Consider the following 18984-nt stretch of genomic DNA (forward strand, 5'->3'; position numbering starts at 1 on the left):
GCAGCTGTTGATGTTGATTTATTTAATTGAATAAATATTCAAAAACTGGTGAAATCATTCTAAAACTCCGTTATTTCAGAAGCCAAGTGTGTGAGGTCACACACTGTGTAGAGAACTGGGGTGGGAGATGACAGATTTTTTTCTAAAATCCGTAGTGAGAAATTGCAACATCTTGTTTTATACAGATAGCTTTAAGTCTTTCATCCGGTCCCTTCTCCCTTCTTGCTCAGATGACAAAAAACAGTTGTGGCAAATACCTCGTTGCTTTTGAACACAAACCCCTGCGGGGCTCCACTTGACTGTTGCACCGCAAAGTCAAGCTGTTTTCTTTTCTTTTTTTTTTTTTTTTTAATGTTTATTCATTTTTGAGAGCGAGAGAGACAGAGCACGAGCCGGGGAGGGGCAGAGAGAGAGGGAGACGCAAAATCCAAAGTAGCCTCCAGGCTCCCAGCTGTCAGCACAGAGCCCAGAGCCCGAGGCGGGGCTCGAACTCACAGACCGTGAGATCTTGACCTGAGCCGAAGTCGGACGCTCAACCGACTGAGCCACCCAGGTGCCCTAACCTCATTGTTTTCTTAAGTTTCATCACTCATGTTCTGATTTGTCACTATTGGTCCACACTTTCTTATTTGCTCTTCTCTTCTGGACAGTGAATTGGGTTCCTCTTCCAGTTAGGCCGAAGTTTGTTTTTCTTGTTTTTTGTTTTCGTGATTTTTCAATTCTAGTCCTTCTCAGATGTTCTCTTCGACACATTTCCTTAGATTTGTGGCACGTGTGAATTTTACCCCATGAGCTCTGGGATGTAAGAAAAGTCATTTTTTTTTTTGACGGAACTGTCAAAATGAGAACCATCTGTAATGTTGCTGCAAATTGATCCCTAGAATATACTGTTAAGTGAGAAAAGCAAGATGGAAAAACATTAGTCAACAGTTGGGCAAAACCAGCTGACACAAGGCTAATTTTATAATAAACGGTTGGATGTCTTGTGTAGCTTATTGATACTGTATTGAGTGTGAAAAACAACCGTCATATGGGTGTTTTTTTGCTTGTTTACCTTTGTGATTTCGTGGCTGACTGGAGCCGCCCAGCATCAGGAGAGAGTTTTGTGCCGCATATCCCTAGCCTGGGGAAAGGTAAATATTCAAAATGTGAAGTACAGTTTCTACTGCATGCATATTGCTTTTGCACCATCATGAAGTCAAACAGTTGTTAAGTTTGCACAATTGTAAGTTGGAGACTCCCTGTATAATGAGTTTAACATTTGAATCAGTAGGCTGAGTAAAGCAGATTTGGCCTTCCAAATGTGGGTGGGCCTTACCCAATCAGTTGAAGGTCTGAGTAGAATAAAAGGGCTCATTCTCATCCAAATAAGAGAGATTTCCTTCTACCTGACTGCTTTCAAATTGGAATCTCAGGGGCACCTGGGTGGCGCAGTCGGTTAAGCGTCCGACTTCAGCCAGGTCACGATCTCGCGGTCCGTGGGTTCGAGCCCCGCAGTCAGGCTCTGGGCTGATGGCTCGGAGCCTGGAGCCTGTTTCCGATTCTGTGTCTCCCTCTCTCTCTCTGCCCCTCCCCTGTTCATGCTCTGTCTCTCTCTGTCCCCCAAAAAATAAATAAAAAACATTGAAAAAAAATTGGAATCTCAGCTTTCTCCTGCCTTCAGACAAACTGAAACATCAGCTTATCCTGGGTCTCAAGTCTGCAAGCCTTCAGACCAGAATTACAGCATTGGCCCTCCTGGTTCTCGGGCATTCAGATTCGGACTGGAACTTCACCTTCGGCTCTCTTAGGTCTCCAGATTGCTGACTCACTCTGTAGATCTTGGGACTTGCCAGCCTTCATAATCACGTGGGCTAATCCTTTGTACTAAATCTCTTTACTTAAATAAAGTCATGGTGTTGGTGATATTTTTTAAATAAAGTAAGGGATTTATTATAAAACTCAGTTCAATTCTGAAAGCAGGAAAAAGCCAATGTCCCAGTTTGAAGACAGGAAGGAGGAATTTTCTCATACTTGGATGAGGGTCAGCCTTTTTATTTGATTCATGTCTTTGACTGATTGGGTGAGGCCCACCCTCATTAGGGAGAGCTGTCTGCTTCACTCAGTATAGTGATTTTAATGTTAATTTCATGCAAAAACCCTCAGAAACATCCTCAATGTTTAAGCAAATGTCTGGGTACCCCTGTGGCCCAGCCAACCATCACAGTAGGCTACCAATTATCTAAGAAAAAGAGAATGAGTGTGTTTGTGTGTGTGTGTGCATGTGTTTATGTATTTTTTATTTCTTTTTTTTTGAGAGAGAGAGAGAGAGGCAGAGTGTGAGTCCGGGAGTGGCAGAGACAAAGGGAGACACAGTTGAAGCGGGCTCCAGGTTCTGAGGTGTCAGCACGGAGCTCAACGCGCTGGAACCCACAAGCTGTGAGATGGTGACCGGAGCCGAAATTGGACACTCAACCAAATGAGCCACCCACGCGCTCCTGTATTTATAGTTTAAAAAAAATTTTTTTTAACGTTTGTTTATTATTGAGAGACAGAGAGAGACAGAGCATGAGCATGGGAGAGGCAGAGAGAGGGAGACACAGAATCTGAAGCAACCTCCAGGCTCTGAGCTGTCAGCACAGAGCCCAACACAGGGCTCGAACTCACAAACCGCGAGATCATGACCTGGGCCGAAGTCGGACGTTTAACCAACTGAACTACCCAGGTGCCCTGCTCCTGTATTTACATTTTTAAATGGAAGGATACACTCTATAGTTTTTTAAATCTGTCTGTAGTGAGAGGGAGGACACAGAGCAGAAGTTGGGGGCTAGAAGCTGGACTTCTCATGATGTTCTAGGGTACATTTTTGAGGGCGAAATACTCATTCCCTCCACTGCTGGCAGTGTTGGTGGCTGAGCACATTGAGCAGAGTTGCTGTTTGAGAACTGCCACCAGCTGAAGAGAGTTAACTCAACTTAAGTAATGACTTCTCTCCAAAGACCTACATCAAGGTTATCAAAGTCCAGCCCCCTTGGCTAAGGCAGGACAACTTTGGAAGGCCATCCCAGCCCCAGGGCTACCCATGACATCAGTTGAGGCCTTTGTTGTGAGTGCCTTGCTTATTTAACTACGTTTCTCTGCCTCATCCTCCTTCCTACAGACGCTTACAGGCTTTGATCCCAGTGGCGTACCACAGTGAACGTCTTGGATGCAGATCTCCATCTGAGACTTATTCAGGGCAGCCCATCTAAGGCAGCTGTATAGGCCAAGAATGGTCTCAGGAGGCAGATCCTAAAATAACGCTTTGGAGCTGGATCACCCACTGACAGGCTGGCAACGGAGGACCCTATTATTGGGGGCACATGGAACGTGGATCACCACCAGCATGCCGTAGCAAGGTAATCGTTGAAACTTCCACTGGAATGAGTGGATACTAGAAATGCTCTGGTAGGGACAATGTCTTAGGCATTTGAGAAGTTCAAGAGAAATAGTAATTACAAAGAGTACGGAATTGGAGGGTGGCTGCTGGGGGCAGTCCGTGTGTTAGAGAAACCGGAGGGTGATTAATCACCAATTAGAGGCTGTGTATGAAAGCCACAGGGCCTTCTTGATAGCATTTATATAAAAAGAGTGGGAGGGTGGAAGATGCCAAGGATCAGGGCCAGGACGTGACCCTAGGGTTGGCAGAACTCAAGAGAAGATTGGATTCAAGCAGCATCATGTCTGCTAAGCCAAGGTCAGGGAGATGATCGGAAAGAAGGAGGACCTGAAACCTGGGATGAGGACATCTGGGCTTACCTGTGGAAGCAGCCCGCTTCTTCCGTTACGCTACCATTCACTGCCTTCCTGTTCCGTGCTGAAAGAGGATGTGTTAACTCCTACCTCGCAGGATAACATGTACCCTCCTCGGGATTGCCTCCCCTGCTCTGACGCTAAGCCAGGAGGTAAGGAGAAGACACAACACAGGATCAAGTGCCGGCCTGCCAAAGTTGCTGCAGAACCTTGCCCAAATAAACTCGGAGGAGCCAGGAAGAGTATATACGAGCCAGGATCCTGAGGATTCTGGGTCAAGGGAGGAAGGAACATAAAGTTGGGTGAGAGAGTTTATTTATATGTAGGCACTTGCCAATGATAAAAGATTTAGCTCTGGCAGAGACCTGAGGAGACCATGCCAGTACATGGCTAGGGTAGTTCTTGGAAGCTTGGAGAAAGCCTTAGTCACCTAGCTGGGCCCAGCTAAGTATCACAGAACTTCCAAGGCGAACAAGGAGAAGAAGGGATCAGAAAGCTCAGAGAAGGGGCGCCTGGGTGGCTTGGTCACTTAAGCATCTGACTTGGGCTCAGGTCATGATCCCATGGTTCATGAGTTCGAGTGCCGTTTTGGATTCTGTGTTTCCCTCTCTCTCTGCCCCTCCCCTTCCTTGTGGTCTCTCTCTGTCTCAAATAAACATTAAAAAAAAAAAAAAAAAAAAGCTCAGAGCAGTGTGTGTGTGTTAGACTGAAAATACTGTGTAATGTGAGACAGCACAGAGGTTCCTCCATTTACCAAAGCAGTAAGGAGTGTGCTGTGTAAAGGGACACCATCCTCAGTCCATAGAGTAAGAGCTGCGGTAGAAAGGAAGACTTAAGTGGGCACTTTGCAATTGCCCCCATACTCTCAGCCAAGATAGTCAGTAAATAGTGATATCGCATCTTGGGTAGAAGCAAGGGATTAAGTGCCACACTCGAAGACCTAAATGATGCAAGAACGGTGGCCTCTGCATACCCACTTAATTGTCTAGTGTGTTCCCTGCAGGTGGGTCTTGGAGGATGACAGAGAGCCCCTGCAAACTTGACCGAGTTGTAGGTCCAGCTGTAGCTGCTGCACCAGACACGGCATCTTTGTTAAGGGAGGTGAGCAAGGGCTCACGTGGATGGAGTGCGGCCACTGATCTGGTAAACGCCTACTTTTTTGGCCCTGTTCAGAGGGACAGAAAGTTGATGTTATGGCTACACAACACAGTGTGCTCTAAATATTTAACTCGCCTGCCCTCAATAATAATACAGTCCCGAGGCCCCTGGGTGGCTCAGTCAGCTGGGCATCCAAGTTTGGCTCAGGTCATGATCTCATGGTCCATGAGTTCGAGCCCCGCGTCGGGCTCTGTGCTGACAGCTCAGAGCCTGGAGCCTGCTTCGGCTTCTGTGTCTCCCTCTCTCTGCCCCTGCCGCCTCTCAAAAGTAAATAAACATTAAAAATTTTAATAATAATAATAATACAGTCCCAAGGGGTCTGGACCATGTGACATAGGATCACATTGGTTCATGGATAACACTCGGTTACGTGAGTTGGATGAATGAGGAGTTGCAAGCATGGTGAAGGCCTTGTTAAGACACATGCCCTCCGGGGCGCCTGGGTGGCGTAGTCGGTTAAGCGTCCGACTTCAGCCAGGTCACAATCTCGCGGTCCGTGAGTTCAAGCCCCGCGTCGGGCTCTGGGCTGATGGCTCAGAGCCTGGAGCCTGTTTCCGATTCTGTGTCTCCCTCTCTCTCTGCCCCTCGCCCGTTCATGCTCTGTCTCTCTCTGTCCCAAAAATAAATAAACGTTGAAAAAAAAATTAAAAAAAAAAAAAAGACACATGCCCTCCAAGGTAGGAGATAAGCCTACCGTAACATATTTAGGGAGCCAGTGATCTAGGGTATTCCAGGGTGTCCCTTTCAAAGTAAAAAACAGTATTTCACAACTCCTACTCCGTGGCAAGCACAGTGGTTGGTAGGCGTCTTCAGACTCTGGAGGTGGCATATTCCAGACTGGGAACACTGTTCCGGTTCATTTACACAAATAGCATCTCATCTAGTTTTGAGAGCGGCCCAGAACACAAGAGGGATCTGGGTCCAGGTTGCAACGCAAGTGATCTTGCCTCTTGGACCATGCTGCCTGACATACCCAGTGATATTTGAGCTGTCAGCAATGGAAAAAGATGCCATGCAGTGTCTATGGCACGGCCCAGTTGGAGAGTTGACAACATAAACTTCCTATGAGTCTGCAACCATCCCTTGCCACCTGCAGTGTGAAATTATACATCATTGAAACCCAATTCCTTGGATGCCCCTGGGCTCTGGTTGAGACAAGCACGTGATCTTGGAAATGATCACGCATCCCTAACGGAGCTGGGATCTGCCAGGCGCAGAACCATAAGGTTCGGTGGACCCAGCAACAGTGTGTAGGAAGGTGCAAGTGATACATGGGAAAGAATGGGATCAGAGGGCACAGATCAGCTGCACAAGTCCTGACACCCGTTTCCCTTTCTGCTGTTGACCAGTGCCTCTCCTTTGGCTCCGGGGAAGGATCATGGTGAGGAGAAATCCTTCCCTGGTGCAGAGCTTTGGGTGGTATACCCGGACATGTACTGTGTGCAAAGTGGCCCAAGACTCAAAGGTAATAGCTGATGGTATGGCTGGCTAGGCAAAGGCCTGGAAAGAGAGAGATTGGAAGATCAGGGGTGAGGAGATGTGGGGAGAGGCATGTGAATAGACCCATAGGAATGAGCATGAAAATACGAAGATTGTTGAATCACGTGTTCTATGTATCGCAGAAGAGACACTATACTACCAAACAGAATGACTCAGGAAAGTGTCCGTGTGCTTCTGTAATAGGCCACTGCAGTGTGGGTACAGTGGGAGCTTGAACAGAGTAGCGAAAGGTGGTGGTTACACATGGGTCCAACAGTGTGAGCTCCTTCTCACCAAGGCTGATTTAGCTCCAGCTTGTGTCGAATGTTCTGTCTGCCAGTAACAGACCAACACTTAGCCCCTGATAACAGCACCTTCCTTTGTGGAAACCAAGAAGCCACTCGGTGACAAGTAACTTTGGACCCCTTCCATCTTAGAAAAGGGTGTGAGTTATCCTGACTAGAACTGACACATATTCTGGTTGTGAGTTTACCTTTTCTGGCTGCATCGTCTCTACCAACATCACAATGCAAGGATTTGCAGAGCATTTGACGGACCTACATAGGATCCTACATACCATCATAAAGAACCAAAGAATCCCCTTTACAACAAAGGAAACACAGCAATAAACACAGAACAATGAGATTGACTGATCCTGTCATTGGCTGCCAAACTCAGAAGCTGCTGGGCTCATAGAGTGATGGAATATCCTTTTTATTTTTATTTTTTAGTTTTGGAATATCCTCTTTAAAAGGCACACCTGAAGCAACAGGCAGGAGAGCCCACCCTGAAAAGATGGCACCGCATTCTCCAGGGTGTGACATATACTCTGAACCAACAATCATTATGTGGTGTTGTGTTGTCAGTAGATATACTACATGGGTCCAGGTACCAAAGGATAGAAGTAAGCATAGCACTCCCAGTGACCCACCAGGGGAATCTGTTTCCTGTTCTCGCGACTCTAGGATCTGTGAATACAGAGGCCTTGGTTCCCGCCAGCGGCACAACAAGAGTTTTAAACGTTATAGCTGCCTTCCATTCATTTCAGGCTCCTCCTATCAAAAGACCAGTTGGCAAAGAAAAGAGCCTCTGTCCACCACTCCTCCATGGCTCCTTGACATCTGACCAAAAAAAGTCCTTCACAGCACCAAAAGGAACTTCATCCAGTGAAAATCACAGCTATCTTGTGGAGATAGATTTCATTAGGACCCTGCTGCTGGGTTCCCAGCGGCTGACAACACAGCTTACTTGATGCAACTCTGAAATCAGATATTAAAATATGTTGGGGGAGGAGTGTGGAGAGAGAGAGAGAGAGAGAGAGGGAGATCTCAAATTGAAGAGAGGGAAACTGGTTATTGCAGGTGAAGCAGAGGTGAGGGTACCTAGTAGGCTCCCACCCATGCAGTATCACAGAATTAGGATATTATTTCTGTGTCTGAATTCCCTTCTTTAGTGGATTGGTCCCTAAGAATTGATAAGGAGTGATGTCATCATCATGGAGGTGTAGGATTCTCCTCCTTCCCCCCCCCCCCCGTTTTAAAACTACTAATTGGAAATTTATGCATGAACAAGAGGGCCTCCCTGGGAGCTATTGGACCCAGCACCCTACACCAAGGAACCTGAGAGGATTCTTACCTACCTGTGCTTTCAAAAGTAAACACCGGGTAAAGTCTGTGGACCCAAGGTAGTCCTGCGGACCTCTGCTTGCCCCAGTAAGGGAAAAAAAAAAAACCTGAAGAGCACTGGCCTATTCAGATACACATGGGCAAGAAAGAATTTGTAGAAATCCAGCCTGCTTGTGGGGAGATGCCAACACACCTTTGGAACGAGAAGGATGAGTTTGTACTCAGTGGAAAGAGAGAAGCTCTTGCTAGAGCCCTCCCACCCAGGGCAACACTCCATGGGGCTAAACTGTCAGGTGTGGGCAACCACTCCTGTGGAGGAGGCAGAGAGCTGTGAGTGAATGCCTGACTACCCCAATTAATCCAGTTCTGTGGGTCATGGCTCAAGAAACCCATTTCCCTCCAGCAGCACCCAGGGTAGGACATCCATGACTGGGGGAGGGAGGGGAAAGGGTAGGAAACAGACAAGAATATCAAAGGGCATTAAAGGAACGTGGTTCCTTCTGACTGCTTCAGAACTTCACCAGGAAGTCGGCCCCCAAGCCTTCGGGAACATCCCACTTGAGAACCCCCCCCCCCCACCTTGAGTGCTAGGCCCGCACCTCCCCCACCCTGTGGCCCCCCACTTTGTGAGTGGTCCCAAGTGCACGGGTGAGAGCAGATCCGGTTATTGGAGAGCTCTCAGAAAAACGGGTCTGTGGGCAAAGGAGAAACCACAAACTGCAACTGTAAGAGTCACTTTATGGAAAACGAGAGAGGGTTTGAGCAGCAGCCTCGTGAGTTACAAGCCTAGGAAAAGATGGAAAAGCTTAAGAACTCTGCCACAAGAAGGAGTGAGGATAGTGGAGCCAGGTCTACCCACTCAAAGGCTGAGGAAACCTCAGATTTAGTAACTCCAGTGATCACTACCCCCATCTGAAGCAATCAATAAAGATTTAAGAAGATGAATGGGAAGACAGCAATGCAAAAATATAAGGAATGTGAAAAATAAAGAAAATATGTCACCCCCCAAAAGATATAATTTCCCAATAACCCAGTTGTTATAATTTCCCAACAACTCAACAGAATACTGTGATCTGACTGGTAAAGAAACAATTCAGGATAGCTGTTTTGAAGATATTCAGTGATATTAGGGGAAAACCATACATGAACAACAAAAATGAATTCTTTACCAAAGATATGGAAATTCTAGAAGAGAACCAAACAAATTCTGAGGCTAGATTAATTCAGTGAATGAGATGAAGAATATAGTAGAGAGCATTTGTAGCAGAATCACACAAATGGAAGATAGAATTAGTGACTTAGAGGACAGAAATTTAGAAATAATTCAGAAGTGAACAAAGAAAAAGGAATAAAAAAGAGCAAAGCCTGAGTGACCTATGGGACTCAGTCACAAGGGCAATCATTAGAATAATTGGGATTCCAGAAGGCGAAGAGAGGGAGAAGGAGACAAAGAGTTTATTTAAAGAAATAATAGCTGAAAACTTCCTAAACCTGAGGAAACACTTGGCATCCAAGTTCATGAGAAAATAGATCACCAATTTACATAACAATCAACAACTAATTAGACATCCGTGAACAAAAGGTAGACATAAACAGAAGGAAAAATAAACAATGGGATGTACAAAACAACCAGAAAGCAATAGATAAGATGACCATAGTAAGTCCTTACAAATCAATAATTACTCTAAATTTAAATGGATTGAATTCACACAATCACATCCAGGCACAGAATGAATGGATGGATTAAAAAAACAGGACCCAACAATGTGATGCCTATAAGAGATTCACTTCAGCTCTAAGGACACAGGCTCAAAGTGAAGGGATGGAAAAAGATATCCCATGCATGTAGAAACCAAAAGAAAGCAGGATAGCTATACTACTGTCAGAAAAAATAGACTTTAAACCAAACATGGAAACAGGAAACAGAGGTCATTCATTATATAATGATAAAGGTGTCAACACACCAAGAAGATAGAGCAGTCGTAAATATGTACTCATCCAACATTGGTGCACCTAACTACTTTAAGCAATTACTAATAGATCTGAAGGGAGAAAGAGACAACAATATAATAATAGTAGGGGACTTCATGGGGCTCCTGGGTGGCTCAGTCGCTTGAGCATCCAACTTTGACTCAGATCATGATCTCATGTGTCAGGCTTGTGCTGACAGCTCAGAGCCTGGAGCCTGCTTCAGATTCTGTGACTCCCACTCTCTCTGCCCCTCCCCTGCTCGTGCTCTATCTCTCTCTCTCTCAAAACTAAATAAACATTAAAAAAAAATAATAGTAGGGGACTTCAATACCCCACTTTCAGCAAAGGATAGATCATTCAGATAGAAAATCAACAAGGAAACATTGGAATTGGATCATACTTTAGACCAAATGGACTTAACAGACCTATGTAGAACATGCTATCCAATAACAGCAGAATACACATTCTTCTCAGGTGAACGTGGAACATTCTTCAGGATAGATCATATAAGATAAAAGACAAATCTTAGCAAATTTAAGGAGATTGAAATAATACTAGCTATCTCTTCCAACCACAATGGTGTGAAACTAGATACCAGTAAATAACAAGAAGAAAGCTGGAAAATCTACAAATATGTGTAAGTAACACACTTCTGAACAACCAGTGGGTCAAAGGAGAAATCAAAAAGGAAATAAATAAATATCTTGAAATAAATGAAAATGGAGGGGCGCCTGGGTGGCTCAGTTGGTTAAGCGACCGACTTTGGCTTGGGTCATGATCTTGCAATCTATCCCCGCGCCGGGCTCTGTGCTGACAGCTCAGAGCCTGGAGCTTACTTCGGATTCTGTGTTTCCCCCTCTCTCTACCCCTCCCCTGCTCATGTTCTGTGTCTCTCTGTCTCTCAATAATAAATAAACGTTAAAAAAAAAATTAAAGAAAAAGAAATAAATGAAAATGGAAACACAACAGACTAAAATTTATGGGATGCTGCGAAAGTTCTGAGAGGGAAGTTCACAGCAATAAATGCATCCATTAAAAATGTTAGAAAGAGTTTTGGGGCATCTAGGTGGTTCGGTCAGTTAAGCATCCAACTCTTGGTTTCAGCTCGGTCACGATCTCAGGATTTGTGAGTTTGAGCCCTGCATCAGGTTCCATGCTGTCTCAGACCCTGCTTGGGATTCTCTCTTTCTCCCTCTCTCTACCCCTCCCCCCCCAAAATAAACAAATAAACTTAAAAAAAATTAGAAAGATATCAAACAACCTAATTTACATCTGAAGGAATTAGAAAAAGAGAAGCCCAAAATTAGTAGAAAGAAGGAAATAATAAAGACTGGTGAATAAGTGAAAAATAAGAAAAACAATTAAAAAACCCAACAAAACTGGGTTGGCTTTTCAAAAAGACAAAACAGACAAACCTTTAGTTAGACTAACCAAGGAAAAATAGAACATTCAAATCAGAAACAAAAGAGGAGACATTATAACTGCAGAAATACATAGGATCATGAGACTACTATGAACAATTATATGCCAACAAATTAGACAACCTAGATAAATTCCTAGAAACATGGAACACTGAATTGGGACAAAATAGAAAATATGAATAGACCAATAGTAAGTAAAGAGATTGAATCAATAATCAAAAACTTTCCAACACAGAGGGCTGGACGGCTTTACTGGTGAATAACACCAAACATTTAAAGAATTAATGGCAATCTTTTGCAAAATCTTCCAAAAAACTGAAGAGGAGGGAACTAAACCTGTTAGGCAAGCCCAATATTACCCTGATACCAAAGTCAGATAAGGACACTACAAAGGAAAGAGAACTGTAGATCAGTATCCCTGATAAATATAGACGCAAAAATTCTCAGAAAATATTAGCAAACTGAATGCAAGAACATTATGCATCATGATCAAGTGATATGTGTCCCTAGGATGTGAGGAGGGTTCAACATATGCAAATCAATAAATGTTTTACACCACATTAATAGAATGAAAGATAAAAATCATGTCATCTCACAATAGACACAGAAGAAACATTTGACAAAATACAATATTCTTTCATGATAAATATCCTCAATAGATGGGGTATAGAAGTAACATACATAAAGGCCATGCATGACAGACTCACAGCTAACATTATACTCAATGGAGGAAAATTGAAAGCTGTTTCCTCTAAGATCAAAAACTAGACAAGTATGCCCATTGTCATCATTCTTACTCAACATAGTACCGCAAGTCCTTGCCAGAGTAATTAGACAAGACAAAAATTTAAATAAAAGGCATCCAATTGGGAAAGGAAGAAGTAAAATTCATATTATTTGCAGATGATATGATTTTACATAGGGAAATCCCAAAGACTCAACCAAAAACTACTGGCATTAATCAGCAAATTTAGTAAGATTGAAGGATATAAAATCAACATACAGAAATCAGTTGCATCTCTACACACTAACAGTTGAAATGCTTAAAAAAGCAACAAATGGGGCGCCTGGGTGGCGCAGTCGGTTAAGCGTCCGACTTCAGCCAGGTCACGATCTCGCGGTCCGTGAGTTCGAGCCCTGCGTCAGGCTCTGGGCTGATGGCTCGGAGCCTGGAGCCTGTTTCCGATTCTGTGTGTCCCTCTCTCTCTGCCCCTCCCCCGTTCATGCTCTGTCTCTCTGTCCCCCAAAAAATAAATAAACGTTGAAAAAAAAAATTAAAAAAAAAAAAGCAACAAAGAAAAATATCCTAGTCACAGTAACCTCAAAACTAACAAAATAAGAATAAATTTAACTAGGGAAGTGAAAGATCTATACAATGAAAACTGTAGGACTTCGCTGAAAGAAATCAAAGAAGGCACAAACAAATGGAAAGTCATTGCGTGTTCATCGATGGGAAGAATTAATATAGTTACAATGTCCAAACTACCCAAAGCCCCATTACCCATACTACCTTATTGTTTATTTTTACCTTTGCTAGAGTATTGTGCACTTTCATTTACTTCTATGTAAGTAATTAGCATCTTTTCATTTCAGCTTGAGGAACTTCTTTGAGCATTTCTTGCAAGGCAGGTCTCGTGGTGGTGAACTCCCTAAGTTTTGTCTGAGAAACCCTTTGTTTCTCCTTCATATTTGAAGGATAACGTGACCATAAAAGTATTGTGGGCTGGCAGTTTTTATTTTTTAGCACGTAAAAATGTCATTCTATTCTCTCCCGGCTTGTAGCATTTCTGCTGAGAAATCTGATACTCTAATGGGGGTTTCTTTGTCAGTTGTGTTCTTTTTTCCCCTGGCTGCCTTTATGGTTCTTTATCATTGATTTTTGACAGTTTCATTGTAACGTGTCTTGGAGAAGATTTTTTGCACTGAGATAAGTTTGTTCTATAGGTTTCTTGGACTTGTATTTCCAGTTCCTTCCCCAGGGTTGGGAAATTCTCAGCTAGTATTCCTCTAAATATACTCTCTGCTCCCTTTACCCTCTCTTCTCTTTCAGGTAGACCAGTTATTGTTATATATGTACTTCTTATCTTATCCATTAGCTCTCATAGGATGCCTTCACTTTTTTAAAATCTTAGTTCTCTCTCTTCTTCTAACTGGATTATTTCTAAATATTTATCCTCCAGATCATTAATTCTTTCTTCAGTCTAATCTGTACTATTTCCTAGGCTCTAATGAATTCTTCATTGGATTCACTGAATTCTTTAGCTCCAGAATGTCTGTCTGGTTCTTTTTAAAATTTTCCATTTCTTTGGTGCAGAACTCCTCTGAAGAACTCCTTAATTTTATTCCTGAGTTTCTTGAACTGCCTTTCTGACTTTTCTTGTAATCTGTTGAATCTCTTCATAACAGCTATTTTGAATTCTTTATCACTTAGATCACTGTTCTATGTCTTTGGGTTTGATTGCCGGAGAATTATCACTTTCTTTTTGTGATACCATATTACCATGATGTTTCATAGTGTTTGATGAAACGTGCCTCTGTTGTTGCATCTGAAGTAGCACACACTTGTCTTATTCTTTCTGACAATTCTACAGACTAGCAGTTAGAAACTTGGTTTTCCACAAGGTGGCAGTATATCTCAAATTTTTGGTTTCTCTTCCCCGGAACTGGCTCTGGGGCAGCACTGGGGAGGGCACACTTTAAAAAGCTGGTATAAAGAAAGGTGGTTGGGTGGGGGGGAAAGGGTGTGAACTTAGCACCTGGGGATTTGTGGGTGCCCACTGCCTGAAAGAGGGATCCTTGAGTGGGGGTACTCCCAGAGTTTTATGGGCAGACCTTCCACTGAGATCTTAAAGCAGACAGCATGAAACTCCTACCTTCAAAGCCTTGGTTATTCTAGTCTGCCTCTTTCCTTTTCTCTCCTTCTCTCCATCCCCCACTCGCCACCCCCTAGTAATGGAGGTCCCTCCTCAGAAACCATACTCCTGGAAGAAAACAGGTCCCTCTGTCTGAGACCTGCTCAGCCGGGTGGTCAGTTAGTCACACATCTTTTGCTTTCTACTTCTTCTGTGTGGGAGGTCACTGTCGTTGCTGCTGGCAAAACCCCAGGGTACTGCAGCGCCACCCTGGGGAATGGGACTGACTCCTTAATATCCTCCTTCCCCTCTGTCTCCATACTCATCTCTGTCCTGCTCCGATGGCGTGCCTGCTTCTCCATCAGGCTGCTAAAACTCCACGAATTTTCTACATCCCTTGCATGTCTGCTCTGTTTTGTGTTCTCCACTTTTGCTTCCGCCACTCGCCCTTATTGTGTCAACTGAGGGTGCGGAGACTCAGTGACTCCCTTGAATCCACAGCCCCCTTCAGAGTTCAGGCCTACTACTTTCTGAATCACAGTTGGTAGAAATCTCCTGTGTACTCTGGTGTAATGTCCAGAGGTACTTCTGTTTCATCATGAATGACAAATTAGTTGCAAATAAAAGGAAAAAGGAAAAAGGTATAACTTATGCTGCCATGATGCTGACATCATCCTACCCAAAGCCATCTATAGGGTCAACGCAATCCCTACCAAAATTCCAATGGCATTTTTCACAGAAATAGATTAAAAACTTAAAATTTGTACAGAACCACAAAAGACCCCAGCTGTCCAAAGCAATCATGAAAAAGAAAACAAAGCCAGAGGCACCGCACTTTTAGGTTTCAAACTATACTACAAAGCTATAGTCATTAAAACAGTATGGTTCTTGCATAAAAATAGACACATAGACCAATGGAACAGAATAGAAAGCTCAGAATTAACCCCCTGCATATATCCTCAACTAATAATTGACTAGGAACCAAGAATGCCTAATGGGGAAAGAATTGTCTTTTCAACAAATGGTGCTGGGAAAACTGGATAGACACATGCAGAAAAATGAAATTGAACCCCTATCTTCAACCACTCACAAAAATCAACTTGAAGTGACTCTGGAAAACAATAAGGAATTTCCCCAAAAAGTTAAAACTAGAACTACCTATGATCCAGCAACTGCACTACTAGGTATTTACCCAAAGAATACAAAAATACTATTTCAAAGAGATACATGCACCATGATGTTTACAGCAGCATTATTTACAATAGCCAATTATATGGAGACAGCCCAAGTGTCCATCAACTGATGAATGGATAAAGCAGATGTGGTATACATGTATACAATGGGATACTACTCAGCCATAAGAAACGAATGAAATCTTGTCATTTTCAAAAAATGGATGGAGCTAGGGAATGATATGCTAAGCTAAATAAGTCAGTCAGAGTAAGACTAATACCATATGATTTCATTCATATGAGGAATTTAAGAAATAAAACAAATGAGAAAAGGGGAAGAGGAAGCAGAGGCAGACCAAGAAAAAGACTCTTAACTATAGAGAACAAATTGATGGTTACCCATGGAGAGGTGGATAGGGAGATAGGTTAAATAGGTGATAGGGATTAAGGAGGGCACTGGTGATGAGCACAGGGTGATGTATGGAAGTGTTGAATCATTATTTTGTACACCTGAAACTATGCTGTATGTTAACTAACTGGAATTTAAATAAAAACTTAAAAAAAAATTAACCTGAAGTAGATCAAAGACTTAAAGATATGACCTGATACCATAAAACTCCTAGAAAAAAACACAGGAACAAAGCTCCTTGACATTGCTCTTGGCAATTATTTTTTGGATTGATACCAAGAGCGCAAACAACCAAAAGTAAAAATCAACAAGTAGGACTAATGCTTCTCCACAGCAAAAGAAACAATCAACAAAATGAAAAAGGCAACCTACAGAGTGAGAGAAAATATTTGCAAACCATACATGAGACAAGGGGTTAATATCCAATATATATAAAGAATTCACAACTCAATAACAAAAAAAAAGGATTTAAAAATGGACATTGGAACTAAATAGATTTTTTCCTAAAGAAGACATCCAGATGGCCAACAGGTACATGAAAAGAGGCTCAACATTACTAATCATCAAATGCAAATCAAATGCAAATCAAAGCCGCAATAAGATATCACATTACACCTGTTAAAATGGCTGTCATCAAGAAGACAGAAGATAACAAGAACTGCCGAGGATGTAGAGAAAAGGGAACTCTGTGCACTGTTGGTAGGAACACACATTTTTTCACACCACCACAGAAAACAATAGGGTGGTTCCTCAAAAAAATAAGAACAAACCTATCATATGATCCAATAATTCCACATCTGGATATATACCTTAATAAAATAAAAACACAATATTTAAGAAACATAAGCAGTATTATGTTTATTGCAGTCTTCTGCACAACAGTCAACAGTCAAGATATAGAAACAATTTAAATGCCCATAAAGGAAGAATGGATAAGAAGATATATATAGATATATGTCATGAAATATTTGTGGCAACATGAATGGACCTTGAGAGCATCATGCTAAGTGTGATAAGTCAGACAGGGAAAGAATTCTGTATGATATCACTTATATATGGAATCTAAAAAAAGCTGAACTCATGAAAACAGAGTAGAATGGTGGTTACAAGGGGCTGGTGGATAAGGGAATGGGAGAGATGTTTAATGGTACAAACTTGAAACTAGTATAAAATAAGTTCTGTACAAAATTAATACCCAGATATAAGTGGTGGTTTTTTTTTTTTAATTTTTTAACATTTATTTATTTCTGAGAGCCAGAGAGAGACTGAGTAAAAGCCGGGCAGGGGCAGAGAGAGAGGGAGACACAGAATCCGAAGCAGGCTCCAGGCTCTGATCTGTCAGCACAGAGCCCGACACAGGACTCAAACCCACAAACCGTGAAATCATAAACTGAGCTGAAGTCAGATGCTTAACTGACTGAGCCACCCAGGTGCCCCTAAATCAGTAGTGTTTCTATACACTAATAATGAAGTCGCAGAAAGAGAAATTAAGAAAACAATTCCATTTACAATTGCACCAAAAATAACAAAATACCTAAGAATATACTTAACCAAAGAAGTGAAAGACTTGTACTCTGAAAACTATAAAACACCGATGAAAGAAATTGAAGACAACACAAACAAATGGAAAGATAGTCCATGATCATGGATTGGAGGAATTCATATCGTTAAAATATCCACGGTACCTAAAGCAACCTACAAATTCAACAATATCCCTATGAAAATGCCAATAGCATTCTTAACAGAATTAGAGCAAACAATACTAAAATTTGTACAAACTACAAAGACCCAAAATAGCCAAAGCAATCCTGAGAAAGAAGAACAATGCTGTGTATCACAATTCCAGACTTCAAGCTGTATTACAAAGCTGTAATCATGAAGACAGTACGGTACTGGCACAAAAATAGACACATAAATCAATGGAACAGAATACAGCCCAGAAATAAACGCATGCTTATATGGTCAATTAATCTATGGCAAAGGAGCCAAGAATATAAAATGGGGAAAATACAGTATTTTCAAAAAATGGTGCTGGAAAAAACTGGACAGCTACCTGCAAAAGAATAAAACTGGACCACTTTCTAACACCATACACAAAAATAAACTCAAAATAGATTGAAGATTTAAATGTGAGATCTGAAACCAAAAAAATTGTAGAGGAGAACACAGGCAGTAATTTCTTTGGCATTGGCAACATTTGTCCAGAAATGTCTCCTCAGGCAAGGAAGCAAAAACAAAAATAAACCATTAGGACTACATCAAAATTAAAAGTTTTGCACAGTGAAGGAAACCATCAACAAAACTAAAAAGCAACCTACTGAATGAGAGAAGATATTTGCTAATAATCTGTCCAATAAGGGATTGATACCCAGAATATATAAAGAACTTCTACAACTCAACACAAAGAAAAACAAATAGTCCACTTAAAAAATGGGCAGAGGACCTGAATAGACATTTTTCCAAAGAAGACATACAGATGGCCAATATACACATGAAAAGATGCTCAACATTACTCATCATCAGGGGTAGATGCAAAGTAAAACTGCAATGAAGTATTACCTCACACTTGTCAGAATGGCTAAAATAAAATAATCATAAGTGTTGCAAAGATATGGAGAAAAAGGAATCTGTTGGTGGGAATGTAAACTGGCACAGCCACTGTGGAAAGCAATATAAAGTTCCTCAAAAAATTAAAAATAGTAATACCATAAGATCCAACAATTCTACTAATGGATATTTACCCAAAGAAATGAAACACTAATTTGTAAAGATATACGCACCCCTGTTTATTATAGCATTATTTACAGTAGCTAAGATATGGAACCAACCCAAGTGTCCATCAATAGATAAGTAAATGGAGAAGTTGTAGTTTAAATATACAATGGAATACTACACAGCCATAAAAAGAATGATATTTTTGCCACTTGGGACAAGACGGATGGACTTAGAGTGTGTTATGCTGAGTAAATAAGTCAGAGTAGGAAAGACAAATACCATATGATTCCACCCATATGTGAACTCTAGAAAGCAAAACAAATGAATAAACAAAAAGCAGAATGAAGTCTATAAATACAGAGATCAAGCTGATGGTTGCCAGAGGGGAGGTCGTTGGTGGGGGGGGGGGGG

General features: G+C 42.0%; 1 long non-coding RNA gene across 1 annotated transcript in view; it reads right to left on the bottom strand.

Moving 5' to 3' along the window:
- Window positions 1-766: 766 nt before the first annotated feature.
- Window positions 767-18984, bottom strand: part of LOC121010557 (uncharacterized) — a 35504-nt gene continuing 17286 nt past the window's right edge. Inside the window, exon 4 of the long non-coding RNA XR_005781225.1 lies at window positions 767-887. This is a non-coding gene — a long non-coding RNA (uncharacterized LOC121010557). The remainder of the gene's footprint in view (window positions 888-18984) is intronic.

The sequence above is a fragment of the Herpailurus yagouaroundi genome, unplaced genomic scaffold (assembly GCF_014898765.1).
Source record: "Herpailurus yagouaroundi ecotype Mexico unplaced genomic scaffold, PumYag 192, whole genome shotgun sequence".
Taxonomy (NCBI): Eukaryota; Metazoa; Chordata; class Mammalia; order Carnivora; family Felidae; genus Herpailurus; species Herpailurus yagouaroundi.